Genomic DNA, 15,569 nt, shown 5'->3' with positions numbered 1-15,569 from the left:
GAAACATCCAGGGTGTTAAACTGCCATCCCCTCGAGCTGTGGATTAGAAGTTAACTTCAATCCGTGCGCAAAGTCAGTCTGATTGCCACAAAACGCGGGCACTTCATATATATGCGAGCCCAGTTTCTAACGCGTGGCCCGTTTAGTGGTAACAGCAAAAAAAAAAAAAAAATGGCGCATGGAAGCCCCATCTGACGAGCATGTTTCAAGTGATAGAGCAGCGGGAGGTTTGAACTACACTTCCTAACACTGCATGATCGCAGCGCAAAGCAACCTTTGAGAGAGCCGACTTCAAGAAAGGCAACACTAACTCATAGTTGTCCTGAAAGAAAACAGTAAATTCAGCTCCTCGCTTTGTTAGGCGCGTTTGTATGTGCAGTGGCGCGACAGAGTATTAACTAAGGCTGAGTGTACTAGCAGCAATTTTAGCGATCAAATAAAATGCCGGAGTTTACAAACGTTTAGATCGTATCTATGAATGAATCCCTGGAAACATGTCATAGGAAAAGCATAGGATTGAAAAGGAAAAGAAACTTTTGGGCAGCTAGACCGAAACACAAGCGCAACAGGAAAAAACTGAGTCGGCCGGGAATCGAACCCGGGTCAACTGCTTGGAAGGCAGCTGTGCTAACCACTATACCACCGACGAACTTTTGTTTTGCCTTTAACGACGAGGGGGGCGTTTGTCGCCGGCGTACTTCTGTTCGGGGGTGACACGGTATTTTCTTGGGCAGGAGCCATACGGGGAGAAGGGAGGAGGTCAGCCTCAGCCGCCGGGCAGTGGGCTTAAAACAGGTCTTGCGGAAGAGAATGCTTCTATGCCGGCGTCCAGACGGAGCCACAGAATACCGTGCGTACAGCCGGCTGAAGTCAGACGAATGCGGTGCCACGCATGGCTCTTCTTAAAGATCCCAAGCTTCGATTTTCCCTCCATTGATCTGCAAGTTTTCGAAATGCTCACTGCGTTGCTGGGATGTTACGTCAGTTCTGAGGTCTGAAAAACGCTCTTCCACTGCCAAATCAAGATCACGAACCTGAACTTCTTATACTCCATTTCATACATCATGTGCAACGCTGTGAAGGCTACGGAAGTAGTCCACAGAAAAAAATAAAGAGAAGTGTATCACTCCGCGTTGTTTTGTGGCCGTGTGGTCTAACGCGTCGCTCCGGGGAGTCGCCAGGCAGTGGGGGTGCGTGGGTTCAAATCCCCGATGGTGAAACTTTTTTTTTCGCACATTTTTTTTTTCATCGCAAGTTGAATATCGCGTGACTTGAATGAGAAAACTCGTTTTGTTCAGAATCGCTTGAGTATTATGGCGTGTTCTGAAATGAACTGCACGCATCTGTTCATTTGATGCATACCGCGTTAATGTGAGCCGTCCGAAATTCGTTGTCAATGAGCTCGCACCGGGTTTTGGTCACCAGTAGCGGTTTTCTTCCCGATTCTGCAGCATTGTGACTATACTTTTTAGATGCAAGCGAGGTTTCTGCGAAAGATGACGTTCATTCGTCGGGTTTAATTAATTAGCACAGTGCTGAGTGCTCCGCCGTGGCCCGAATAACAAGTGGCCGTCTGTAACTTTCGGGTCAAATTATTCTTACACACACCACCTCGATATGGCCTGTTTTCCCGTGTTAAGTGTTAAATTTAGAACGTAGTGCTGATTCACACAGTGAGAGAAAAAGGTACTGCCTCAAGAGTCAGATTCGTTGTCGTGCGCAAATGTACATGAAGGCAATACAGAGGCAAGAAAGCTTGTCTCGATTTCCCTACTCTCCTAGAAGAGCAGATGCTGGTCAGGCAGGATTTTCATGCAGTCAGGTAAAAGAGTTCCAAGCTGTGGGAGCGTCAAGTAAGAATGCAGAAAAAGTTGTACAACGCTAGGCAAAAATATTTCGAAAGAGCAAACAATAAATGAGACAGGACAATAAAAAATGCTGACCCTGCAGTGTTTGTGAGAAACTGTTTATTCTGGAAACAACCAGTGGTGCTTTTTCAAGAGCCACACTATGATATGTAACATTGCCCATGACGACAATGCTATTGGCCAGAATGTTTGGCAAAAACTTGTCGGTGAACCACTTCTCAAAGTAGTTGCCATCCATCTCAGAGTGGTAGTCAGCGTGGTTTTCCTTTTTTGCTCTGAAGAAGTCAGCAGTGTCTTCAACGAATCCTGTTGGCTCCCACCATGTAAAAGAATCAAACGGGCCCATTTGTTCGAAGGCGCAGCCAAACTTGTTGTTAAACCTTTCAGGAAGGCATCCTGAGATGACTTTACAGTCTTGTCCTGCCAGACGTATTCTTTTGTGTGCCCTGCGTTGACCCAGGTTTCATCTAGGTAGACGATGCACCTGTAAATGCAAAACAATCGAGTACACGAGTCAATGCTTGTAAGTAAACAAACACGCTGCAGCATGCAAGTAGGCAGTGCACTGCAACAAACGCACTGCTGACCCCTGTCTCACAAACAGCCGCTCAAGGACACTCGAGAAAAAGAATTATCTCAGCTTGATTGCTCCCTTGTTCGGGCTTATATTTCACGCCCATGCGGCATTTGGTAGCCAGTTTATATTCACTGTATGTTTGCATGGGGCACTTGACTAATTCGGCAACGTTTGAAATCTCTTCCCTCGCGACGACTGCGAACAAAAATTGCCAACGTTCGCAGCAGTAGCGCCAGTAACTCGCACCACCGGAGCAACTGGCAGTTTACAGTGGATGTCCATTCGTTCCTACGGCGACGACGAGATGGCACTACCCATTGCAGTGCTGCATTTTTGGCAGTTTTGCTGGTTTTGCTTGCCGCACCAATTGGGATTTAGCGATTTAATCTGACCCATGCAGACACGTGCCCCACCGAAACGTAGCGCAAAACTGGTCGTGAAACATCACCACTACGCAAAAGGTCGGCAAGAGCAACGTGGTTAGGGCTATTTCTTCTAAACGTGTTATCCTGAAGCAACACTCACTGTTCCGACTACGAGGTTGCAAAGCTAACATCAAGCTCTATTTGAAGCCAGTCTAAACGTGCTGCGTAAGAAAATAAGCACGGTACGACATGTACTTGCCCTGTCCTCGGAATTCCTTGATCGCCCGCAGGTATCTGCGACGCCAGGCAATGATGTCACTTCGCTCTATCTGTGCAAGATTCCGTTTTCTTTTATGAAATGTGAATCCGATGTCCTTCATCAACTTCCACATGTGGTTTTCTTGAAGTTCGGCTGGTCACCGACCTCATTGCCAGCCTTTAGCACACTACCCAGTGTTGGGACTTCCCTCTTCGCGTACATACTGTGCACTTTCAGACGGATGGCATGGACTGTGAAGCTGTCATTCTTAACTATTCGTGAGCTTGAAATCTTCACGTAGCGAGATCTTTTATTCGGAGACGCCACAAGCCCGCACAGACGCTCCGGCTTGATTTTGGCAACGCTACGGGGAGATACTCCGTTGTCCTCGCTCAGAGCACACAGTACTTCCCGAACAGACTTCTCCAGAAAACGGATCTTGGTGCGGCCGAACACATTCGCAATTACTTGCTTGGCGTGCACGAAACTTCGGGAAAATGCGTACAGGAGAGCTCGCCGCGGCCGCTCAGCTGGACGCCATTTTCTCAAAAGTGAAAGGGAGGCGGACGGAAAGAGTAAACACGACGGCCAGCGGGGACAGCGAAAACGTGAAATGGAAAAAGACGACAAACGCAAAATACAAAATCACAGATCTCGACCGATTCGCTCGCAATAACATCGTTTTTTGTCACGCTGATGACAAATGTATTATCCACGAAGCCTGTCGGCAATGCATTTGTTATTTTTCGCTCACCACAGGCAACGCACTATTTTCTGTCACGGATGCAGGCTGCGCAAAAAAGAGCGCTAGCTTTGACAGCGTTGCACCTGATGTATGAAACGGAGTATAGTGGCCCTGAAATAAAGACACGGACAGCCAGAAGTGACTGGACCTCCAATGAGATCCATCAAAACAATCCAAATTCAGCAGTTTTTGAAAGGAATAAAAAGAAGTTGTGCGGAGTTTAAAGAAAAACCTGTTATGCAGGCGGGAAGCTCCGTCCTAAACCAAAACTCGGACTGCTCCGCCCCTGAGGTCATACAGGGCCGTAAAATACGCGTTTCCGTGGTGTCTCGCCCTGCACTGGGTTTTAATAGACTCGTTCTTCAAACCGCGGACACTAGGCGGGCTGGGGCCTTACATAGCGAGGCCTGGACGGCCTTCTGATGCTTCATTTTTAAGTTCAGCTAGCACAATCTAAGTGCAAAACTTGCGGCTGAGAAGAGGGCAGTGATACACTGAAGCGAATACTAAATGCCTTTGCAGTTCATAGTTTTAAGGCGAAAGCCTTTAATGTCTCATCGTTGTAAGCAGCAGTTGTCGACAGAGAATGTCACGCTTTTCAGTTGGTCGAAACGGTCGTGACGTCACAGTGCGCCAATTTCAAACGGCGCCAATTGTACTTTGGCTAGTAACCATGCAACCAATTGAAGGGACCATATAGTGATGCTCCAAGTGCGACTGAGCTTAGTTAATTGCTTAATAAACGAATTAGCCTAATTAACTTCTCTGGTCAGGCCATATAAATAAATAAAACCTAGTAAGAAATTCGTCGAGCTCGGGAATCGAACCCCGGATTTCGGAGTGCGAGACGAGCATGCTATCCACTCCGCCATGCCAGCTCGATGGTTTGGAATGAACAAAGGCACGTTTAGTGAATACGGTGTCTTCGCTCACTGCCATCCTCCTCCCTTCCCTTCCGGCGAGGTTTAGGTGTCCACCGAGATATGAGAGAGAAATACATTTCCTTTCCTCAAAAACCAATTTACCGACGAGCGAGGCGTAGAACCGAATGGGCGATGGCGTTCTATGGACTCCCTGGCAGAGTTGCAAGACGCTCTCGCGTTCCACTTTAGAGGCGAAGCTTAACATCTTAACCACACATCAGTGACCGCACAAAGGTAAAAAAAGTGCCCCCCTGAATTTTGACGGGTGTCCACCGAGATGTGTGAGAAAGTTACTGCGTAATTTCCTTTCCTCAAATACAATTTTCATTTTCTTCGGTTGGTTTAGTTGGTTGGTTTATGGGGTTTAACGTCCCAAAGCGACTAAGGCTATGAGAGACGCCGTAGTGGAGGGCTCCGGAAATTTAGACCATCTGGGGTTCTTTAACGTGCACTGACATCGCACAGTACACGGGCCTCTAGAGTTTCTCCTCCAATGAAATTCCAGCCATTACGGGCCATCTTTGTCTTTCTTCTTCCACTCCCACTTCCTCCCTTCCTCTATGGTGCAATTCGGGTGTCCACCGAGATGACGGACAATCACTGCGCCATTTCCTTTCCTCAAAAAGCGTTCAAAGGGCAAGGCATCGCGCCGAACGGGTGGTGGCGTTCCGTGGACTCCCTGGCAGCGCTACAACACGCTGTCGCGTTCCACTCCTAAAGGCGAAGCTTAAGCGTCAATAATTAGCAGTTAATTAGCATTCAGGCACAAATAAGTAATTAACCATTAATTAGTGATTTGTCGTCACTTAGTAATTAGTACTCAATTACATGTGATGCCACCAGTGCCACAGAAGCAGTCAGAGTGGTGCGGAAAACGCTTTCGCCTCTACGCACTTTAGACAGTGAAAGTGCCCCCTGAATTTTTGTGTCTGTTTTGTGCTCCCTGTGCATGGCGAAACACAAACAACAGGTCTCGGGACTTGTCCCTAACAATTGTGAGACTCAATCTGTGTCACATCTAATAGCCTGTCCTGGAATTGGCGGACTGTTAATTGCGGCACTTCTAGTAAACATAGAGCTTGAAGTATTTGATATACTGTGGTTTCATTCTTAGGACTTCTTAGTTGCGGTCACATGTGATTTAAGACCGATTTCAGAAGACTTTCCGCTGTGCCCTTGCGTCATTTCCAAATATCTCCGAGCAGCACCAACCATCTTGCATATCCCTGGCTATAGAGGAATGCCGTAAAAGTCGCCCTTTGTGTAGCGGCCATCGAAAAGGAATAATTCTAGTTGTTTTCAAGCTTCTCCACAAGCAATGCCAAAAAACTAGAATTACTATCAGCTCATCGCAGCCACTTTAAACGCGCAATTTCCGGTGAGAAAGATAAATGTGATATAATCATCCCGATTACCTTTAAAATTCGGGAAACCGACGTGTGCTATTCGGTTTTGTAAGGCCTTGGGAGAAAGCTCACGGCCTGTCGAAATTTACTCTCATTAGTTTTGACACAAAGGGAAGCTATCAAGAGGGTTTAATCAATTGTCAATGTATTGCAAAAGCACTTCGCGGCTCTACTGCAACTGAGAGCAATGGTGTTCGCGCCAGTGACGCCAATCAATAACGACTCTCTCGTTAATCTATCCGTGCTTAGTAAAGCTGTACTGACGTTGCGTCTGCTTCCCCGGCCCCGATGGCATCCCTTCGAAAGTGCGCAAGATTCTATTTGAGGAACCTCCTGCCTCCTTATTAGACCAGGTAAACTATACTGTCAAACAGGCTGGCATTCCTTCCGGCTGGAAACTAGGAAAGGCGATCCCTTTTCTTCGAAATCTAGTTGGAAGCTGCGCTTTGAATAAATTTAGGCATTTGGTCGGGCGTTCCGTCTACCGGGCCGGAGAAAAAGCGCCAGTTTCATACTGAAGGCCTTTCGTCGCAATTAAAAGACGCCATATGTGAGAAGTCAGACCCTGAACGCTACCTGCTGACTGCAACTGGGAACTAGCCCTCCTGTTGTTTTATTGCGAAAGCAATATTGCTAGTACTTTTCTCCCGTCGGCGGAGGTCGTTCCTTCGCTGTCACGTGGCACGACCACGTGACTGTGTGACCTCACGACCAGAGGAGAGCAGGTGCCCCAATTCGTCTCTTCGGCCGTAGTCGTTCCTTCGCTCGGCGCGGCGGCTACCACGTGACGGCCTCCTCGGCCCGCCGCGTGAGGGCGCTCGCTAGGAGAGGATACATTGGGCGCCGCAGGCGCGCTCCGCTTAGTCACGTCTGAGGAGTTTCACAAGGCGTCGCTGGAGCGACGTGCTGTGCGCAGACGCCGGCGCCGTGCCGAGGAGGCAGATGAAGAAAGAGAAAGGCAAGAGCGGTTGGCTAAGCAACGCGCCTATGCCGCAGAGCCCGGCGGCGTTCTACAAGTTTTTTAGAGCGCAGCTCTTTGGCGTCCGTTCCTGGGTTTCGCGTCGTCGTCGGCGTCGGCCTCGTAACCAGCTCCGCCCCCCTTTCATCCGCAGCTGGGGTTGACTCACTATCGGCGTCAGCGGCATCAGTCAGTCGCTGCTATCTCTTCCCTCCTCCCTTTATCGTGTTGTCCGCTTGCTGCGCGCGCTTCTGCCCCCATCGTTTGCCGCTGGGTGTACACGCCGCCCCCCTCCCCCCTCTTCCTGCTAGTCTCCGGTTGTCAAAGCGCCGGCTCGAACTTAATTCCTTTCTTCGCTCCTCCTCCAATGCAACCCCTGTGCGGTGGCAATCAGAGAGCCAGATCGGTGGCGGCGGATCTGTATATGTGCACCGCCCGAGCCGAAATTGCCGCTGCCGTTCGCCACTGCGAAATTATCTGCCAGTTCTTTCTGAGCCATGAGCGAGACGACCGATGGAAGTCCTCCGTCTGCTAAAAAAAAAAAATTCGGTGATAGCGCATACATGTGTTGCTCGATTTCTTTGCCTCAATCTATCGAAAAGTTGAAACAGCTTATTTGCTGCGCTCAAATTTCGCATTAGGAAGTAACGTAATCGTCGGTAATTTTTTCTTTCAGTCGCAACAACAAGGATGGATGGATGGAAACAACTTTATTACACAAAAAAAAATCTTCCAGGGTGGTCCCCTACTGGTCCAGGAGTCCACGGGCTAGTGCTTCACGTAAAGCCCGATCCACTAGCCATTTCTGGCCGGCGGGCTGAGCGGTCCGTAAAGCAGCCTCCCAGGAAGAATGAGTGGGATTGGGGATGGGGGATACTGCCTTTGGGGAAGGACATTCCCAAAGGTAATGGAAAAGTGTGGATTTGGGCACGCCACAGGTGTTGCAATCAGGAGGAAAGGTGGGATGAAAGCATGAGAGGCGGTGGGGTGAAATAAAGCAGCCTGTCTGTAATTGCCGCCATGTGGCGCTGGATAAGGGCGACAAGGTACTGTGGGGTGGTGGCAGTGTCATGCGGCTGAATTTGTAAAATGTGGTAATTTGGTGATATGTAGAGAGGACCGAAGGGGCTTCTTGCGCAGGGTTGGGTGCCTGATCCTCCGGGGTCCGGGAGGAGAGTTCTCGGGCCAGCGCATGAACGCGCTCATTACCGGGGATCGAGGCATGCCCAGGGACCCACGACAGAGTAACCGTTCGGTCGAGAGAGGTGGCCGTGGTAAGAATACGGTGTGTTGCCGGAGTCGCCACGCCCTGTAGGTAGTGGCGGTACGCGGCCTGTGAATCTGTGCAAATTTCTGTTATGTTTTTGTCAATGATGGAGTGGGCCAGAGCAAGTGCGATGGCGGCTCCTTCCGCCTCTGCAGGCGAATTAGTTCGAATAGTGGCAGCGGCCCCCACTGTGCCATCTTCATAGGCTGCGACTGCAGTGAAATATCCTGGTTTAGAATTTTGTGCCGCGTCGACATAAAGGATATCGGAGCGGTTGCTGTATGTTTTCGTGTAATAGCTCGCTCGTGCCTGCCGCCTACCATGATGGAGACTAGCACTCATATTGCGCGGTAGGGGCTTCTGATATATGTGATCCTGCGTGCGCAGAGAAATCATGTAAGGTGTAGGACTTGTTGGGGTGGGAATTGGTGGATTGAGACGTAGCTGTCGCAGTAGGCATTGTCCTGTTTCCGTGCGACTCAGGCGGACTAATTGGTTGGTGCGCTGAGCCTCTATTAATTCCATCACTGTATTGTGGGTACCAGTGGCCAGGAGACGTTTCGTGCTAACCGTCCGTGGAAGACGTAAGGCAGAGGTGACAGCCGTGCGTATTAGGATGTCTGCCTGTTGTCTTTGCCGCTGAGTGAGTATGTGGTATGGAAGGTGATATGTAATGCGGCTAATGATTAGTGCATTTGTCATATTGAGGGTCTCGCGTTCAGACAGCCCATGATTGCGTGCTGCCACCCGCCTGATAAGTGCAGCGACCTGTTTGGTCTGTCTCTGCAAGAGCTGAAGGGTGGCGGTTGCATCGAGTGTGTTGTTAATTAGAAGGCCGAGAATCTTCACCTGAGGCACAATGGGCACTGGATTCCCGTACATGTGCAGTTCAATCGGGGGGTCACTGGGGAGGGGTTTCAGCTGCAGGAGTTCCGATTTATTTGGAGAGCAACGGAGGCCTGTGTTTGCTAAATGAGTGGTGGTGATGTCTATGGCAGATTGCAGGATATCCTCGGCTGTTCCAAGGGATCCTCCCGTTGTCCAGAGGGTTATATCATCTGCGTATATGGCTGTGTGGAGCCCTGGGACAGCAGCAAGGGCCTTTGCCAGTGGCGCTAGGGCAATGTTAAAGAGTAAAGGTGATAGAACCGCCCCTTGTGGGGTTCCCCGGTTAGGCAGGGGGAAAGGCTGGGAGGCAATATCCCCAAGGTGGAGGTCTGCCGTGCGCCCCTGAAGGAAGGCCCGAATATATTGCCATATGCGGGTGCCACACCCCGTGGTGGCTAATGTCGTGAGGATATGGTCATGGCTTATTGTGTCGAAAGCCTTATGGATATCCAGGGCCAGTATGGCTCGCGTAGAGGCTGTACGACGCTTAGTGCAAAAGAGGGACTCTTTAAGCGCGAGAAGTACGTCTTGCGCCGAGATGTTTGGGCGGAAGCCGAATTGAACGTTTGAGAGAAAGCCTGTTGTTTCTAGGAATGGTTGCAGGTGATTGAGAATGACGTGCTCGAAGAGCTTGCCGACACAGCTCGTTAAGGAGATGGGGCGCAAATTTTGAAGAGTGAGGGCTTTGCCCGGTTTGGGTATAAATCGCATGCTGGCATGGGTCCAGGCTGATGGGAGCGTCCCAGCTTGCCAGTGGTTATTAAAGAGCTCCGTGAGTTCCTGGAGGGAGACATCATCCAGATTGAGTAGTGCCTTGTACGTTATGCCATCCGGCCCCGGCGCCGTAGAGCGGCGAATATTAAAGAGTGCTCGGCGGACTTCGTTTAAGGTGATGTCGGCATCAAGTTCTGGGTTAGGTGGAGGTAGATTGGGTGGATCTGCCGACTGAAGAGATGTGGGTATATAAGTGTCCCGTAGTTGGCCAATTACGTCGGTGCCCTTTTGGAGCTCTAGTTGTATTAGACGTTGTGTGTTTACTTGTGTCTGAGATTTAGTGGTTGTTGGATCCAAGAGAGCGCGTAGGAGGGACCACGTGCGTTTAGTGCTTAATGTACCCTTCAGGTCGTTACAAAAGGTTGCCCAGTTTGCGCGGGCTAGCGTGTTCGCGTATTCTTCTGCCGCGCGAGTGAGAGCGGCTATGCGGAGTCTCAATTTACGATTGTGTCGCTGGTGACGCCAGCGCTTGAGAAGTCCCTGTCTGGCCTCCCATAGATGAGCCAGATGCGGATCAACCTGCGGTGCCTTAGGGGTATTTTTAATGCTTTTGCTGTTCGCCTGGATGGCCTTCACCAGACGGTCTGTCCAGTCAGTGACAGTACGGGGTTCTGTCGAATCAGTTGCCAAATATGAGCGCAATTTATCCCAGTCAGTGAGAAGCTGCGAACGAGGGTTGAAAATCTTGGATTCATAAGATATAATAGTGGAGACTGGAAAATGGTCACTTCCAAGGCTATCCTGGAGCACCGTGTGAGATTTAATGATTATGTTCTGTGTGGCCCATGTGAGATCGGGTGTGGTGTCGCGGGTGACGCTTGTGCCAATGCGAGTGGGTACGGTGGGGTTTGTGATCAGGCTAAGGTTGTAATCAGCCATTGCGGTAGAAATCAGATTACCTTTGGGGGTATCCGAGTTGTATCCCCAGTGCGTGTGACGTGCATTAAAATCACCCACCACAAGAAGGTTTGAGGAACGGGAGGAGCCCAGGATACCCGGAATAACTCTGCCTTTATCTTTAGGATTGCTGTATATGTTAATAATAGTGAGGCCATATGTGTGACCTGGTGAGCTTAGCTCTATCGCGGTATATTGAGTGCCCTTGCTGTCGGGCGTGTTTGTCGGTGTGCGGTCTAGTACCGGCATGGATGCGAGTGTCAAGATTGCCGTACGTGGTGTAAGGGCTGCCGTGTGATAACCGCGGATATGAATGCGATTTGTTTCCGTCTCTTGCAGAGCGATGACATGGGGGGGATTAGGGGAGTTTGCTATATATGCGGCTAGTTGTGCTTGTTTTCGGTGTATGCTGCGACAGTTCCATTGCCATATAATTGTTTCTGCTGGTGTGTTGGACTGGTGTCGCCGCCGACGTTTTCGCGTGTTATTGTTCTGCGCCATGTTGCTGGTCTGGATTGAGTGGATGAGGACAGGCAGCGGGTTCAACTGCGCGCTGCTTGCGAGGCAATTCCTGATGCGGTACAAGTTCGAAAAGCTTGTTGATGCCGGCTTCATGTTTTTCCAAGCGTGTGTTAATGGTAGCTTCTATCCTGTCAGCCATGGACTGTATCAACTGTGCCTGGGCTAGTATGAGCTGTTGCTGCATCGCTCCGAGTTGTTCAGCAACTATAGTATTTATTATGGTAGTGATTTCTGAGCGAAATTCAGCGGAACGTATGTACTGTTTAACCGCCTCTTGAGGTGTAATAGGGGAGTCAGGGTTTCGAAAAGAGGTGGGAGTGGAGGCTGCTTGGACGGACAACTCACCGCTTTTAGCAGAGCCGGCTTCTTTCTCGGGTGTAACGTTCCGGAGTGACTGCGTCTCCTGGGTCTCCTGGATGTGGGATGCGCAATCACTGGCTTTCGAGGTACAGGCCCGTGGCTCGGTGGCGTCTGTCTCGGTACCACTGGGCACCCGAAGGGGTTGAAGTTGTGCGAAATCGCGTTGTGAAGTTTTATATCCAGCGTTCACGGTGTCCACACTGCGCTTTTCCGTGTGGTCTTTGCTATCTTGGTTGTCCGACGGTTCTGAGGTCTCGGTCTCCATGGTCTGCTCCAAAGGTGTCTGGACACCCGTGGTGGCCACTGGGTTTTCCTTCCTCAGTGGTGGGAGGGGTGGCCATTGTTCTCTGCTCTTGTTCCAAGCTTTCTTTGGATGGATGGCGAGTGCCTTGCTTGGACCGTTTTTCTGATTCCCTTTCGGGGGAAGTGTTGTGCTGTTGTTATATCCTTGAAATTCTCCCGGCCGGTCGGCTTGGGTTTGGTTAAATTTGGGCCGATGCTCAGTCTCGTGCTCCTGTTCAGTCTTGTTCTTCTGCGCATTCTTTTGCTTCTGAACAAGGCATCCCGCCGAACGGGTGGTGCGTTCCTCCCTTCCTTTACGGTTCGGTTAGGGTGTCCACCGAGATGACAGAAAATTACTGCGCCATTTCCTTTCCTGAAAAAGCCGGTAGCCACGCGTGACCTGTAGACGCGGCGCTCTGCGTTCCTTCAGTTGGAGGCGCTGCGCGCTTTCGCAACCTACCAGGCTTAACCAAAGCTAAGCCCCCGCCAATTTTTTTCCGCACTGAACGCCGCCAAGTCACAGGTGACTTTCAACATTGCCGCCAGCGCTCACTTCATTGTTTTTGCCCAGTCACATTCGCGGCATCTTCGAACGGGGCCACGTTCAGGAATTCTGCGTTTGTGAGCGCTGCTGTCGTTACACGCGAACGCATGTTCGCGGGTGTTCACGTACTTTTTTTAACGCAAGCAAAACTCACCTAGAGCACACAGCACGAAAAATAAATAAGGCTTTTAATCGTATAACATACACAAAGTGAAGAATTAGAGGTCTGTTTTTCGGACGCTCTATGTTTTAGCACCAGAATTCTCGCCGGGAACACTGCAGCTGAAAACTTACGATTATTCGGTTGAATGAAGTTCAAGAACACTTTAGTAGCAAGATAAAATTGGTTGTATTTTCTTCACCTATCTTGCCTAGAGATATTTTTAACCTTTGTCTAAAAATAGGTGGCTCGCCTGGTACAGCATATACACCGACGCCACCGCTCAACGATGGGTTGAAAAAATGCCCCTATAATTTGGCAAAGTAGTGACACATCGCCTCCCTTCCTCCGCTTCCCCCTCTCATTTTGATGCAGAAACGTCTATTTATGCACCAAAAATAGCGTGCAACGCATGCCTGGCGAGGTGCACGTTTAGGCGCCTGACGGCCGCACCCAGCGTGGGTGAGAGTAGACAGAAAGGTGTGTGCGGGGCGCAATTATTCAAAGACTGGCATTACTTTACGAAGTGTGAGGGGCTTCAGGTTGAACGTGTACGCAAACGATGCACCTGGGGCGTATTCCAGAAGCTGACCATCTTAAGACGACCATTTCACGTCAGTCTGGTCCTCCGTTATTGGTAACTCAAATATAACAGCGGCTTTCAAGCGTCCGTGGAAAGCTACCCGGCCACTGGGTAGAAGCGACCGGACCTCAGCGTTGGCTGCACATCGCAGTCATGCCAGCTGGCAGGTCCGCTCGCCTGCTGGGGACACAGCTCTCACAGCTAACGGCGATGTTGCTCACCAGTGGCTGCATATCGCAGCCAATGCCAGCCAATGGTGGGTTCTGGTCGTCAACTACCCGATGGCGGGGTCACTTTCTACAGACTTTTGAAATCCGCGAGTATTTCTGAGTGACCAATGACAGAGGAGCAGACAGACGTGAAATGGGCATTTTAAAACGGGCGGCTTATGCAATACGGCCCAACCAACGCCGCCGAACTAACCAACACTGGTGGCGCCACGGTGCAGCGTCACCTAGAAAGTGACTTATTGAGTCTTGGTAGTATTTGGTGAGCCCAACCCCACCAAAAATTCGTTTAGGACTTTTTACCCGTTTTTCGATCGCTTCTTTGTTCTGTTTGTGTATCCGCCACGCTTTTGAAGACGAGTCCACTAGTTGGAACAAGTCCACTCACTGAAGGAAGAAGATGATGACCTTGGCGATTTGAGCGTGATGATGATGATGTCCTCGGGCTGAATGGCACATACCCACGGCGGGGGATTGGCTATGCACCCTGGCCAATCCCCCGCCGTGGGTATGTGCCATTCAGCCCGAGGACATCATCATCATCATCATCAACGTGACTCTGCGAACGTTCACTGAAAGGCAGTCGTCGTTCTTCTTGTTTTCTGTGCCTGCTCCTGTTATAGGGTGATAGGGCGCGGGACGACGGCTTAATGTCTACCTCTTCTCCCGGCCAAGGGTTTTCCCCTTGGTCGGCCTCTCTTCCACAGGACCAGCTTCCAATCGATGTCTTTTTTCGCAGTGGAGTCACCAGCATTCCTGTGGCTTTAGTTCCAGCTGATGGAGGCGCCATTCGTTTGAATAACCCGGAAGCGGTGCAGGTGGCCCTTCAGACTACATCGCCACATTTCATGCGAATCACAGATGTGCGGCAGTTCGGCAAGGGTGGGATATTGTGCAGGTCGCCGGACAAGGATTGTGTCGCCGACCTTTTGAGGTGTACCTCCTTCGCCAACCACCCGGTGAGCGCATTTATTCCGCCTCATTTAGCATGTTCCAAGGGCTTAGTCCGAGGTGTTGACTCTCGATTGAGCCCTTCAGAAACGCTGGAGAACCTCTCGTCTGCGGGCGTCATTGCGGTCCATCGTTGCAGCAGAATGGTAGAGGGGGTGAAAATACCTACAGAGTCCGTCATAGCCACATTCGCAGGAGTAGTGTGCCCTTCAGAGATCAAAGTGTGGCCACTAGTATTTCGAGTTGACGCATTTAACTCTCGTCCCCTTCAGTGTCAGAACTGTTGGAGATTTGGCCACAGCGCCAAAGCGTGCAAATCGGGCTCACGGTGCTGTGCATGCGGCGAAAGCCATGCTAGAGAAGAATGCCCTGAACAGCAAGAAAAATGTTGTCTGTGTGGTGGTGCCCACTCTGCCAACTGTCCTGATTGTCCTGCACGAGCTCAAGAAGTGCAGGTTCTAGAGATAATAGATAAACGTCGATGCACGCGACGAGAGGCCTTTGCAGCAGTCAAAGAAAGAGCCTCATGCTATTCTAGTGTGGCTGCCAAATGTCCACCTGCAATGGACGCCTCTTGGACACAAGCAATTACCGCTGCGGTTGAAAAAGCAGTGGCGAATGCAATGGAACGTATTATGGAAACGGTATCCACGTGCATCTCACAGGTAGTAGCTACCCAGATGACTAATATGCTGCAAGCGCACGCCGCTCCGCTCTTGTCCTCTATGGTTTCGGCTGCTCCTCCACCATCTGTGGACATCAATAGCGCTCCACAGGGCCAAAGTCAGCATGAGCGACAAACGACTCCTGAAAAATCTCTCCCGAACAGCGTTAAGGACGAATCCTCTGATGAATGTGTTGAGATGGAATTCGATACCCGCGCCCAAAAACGAAGTGGGTCTCCTTTGAGTATCCCGGATCCATCTTGTCACCAGTCCAAGTCCCAGAAAAGTCATGCAAAACAAAATCCTAAGACCAGGATTCTCGAAGCGGCAGTTGCCGCTGCAGCTCTC

General features: G+C 50.4%; 1 non-coding gene across 1 annotated transcript; it reads right to left on the bottom strand.

Annotated features, from left to right (window-relative positions):
- Positions 1-577: 577 nt before the first annotated feature.
- On the bottom strand, positions 578-653 carry TRNAG-UCC (transfer RNA glycine (anticodon UCC)). Its single transcript has one exon. It is a non-coding gene; the product is annotated as a tRNA-Gly (tRNA).
- Between the last annotated feature and the right edge of the window lie 14,916 nt (positions 654-15,569).

This window comes from Amblyomma mixtum, chromosome 10 (genome assembly GCF_055824585.1).
Source record: "Amblyomma mixtum isolate Tamu chromosome 10, ASM5582458v1, whole genome shotgun sequence".
Taxonomy (NCBI): Eukaryota; Metazoa; Arthropoda; class Arachnida; order Ixodida; family Ixodidae; genus Amblyomma; species Amblyomma mixtum.
Note: the sequence above shows the minus strand (reverse complement) of the source record. Positions and strands in the feature narration are given on the sequence as shown.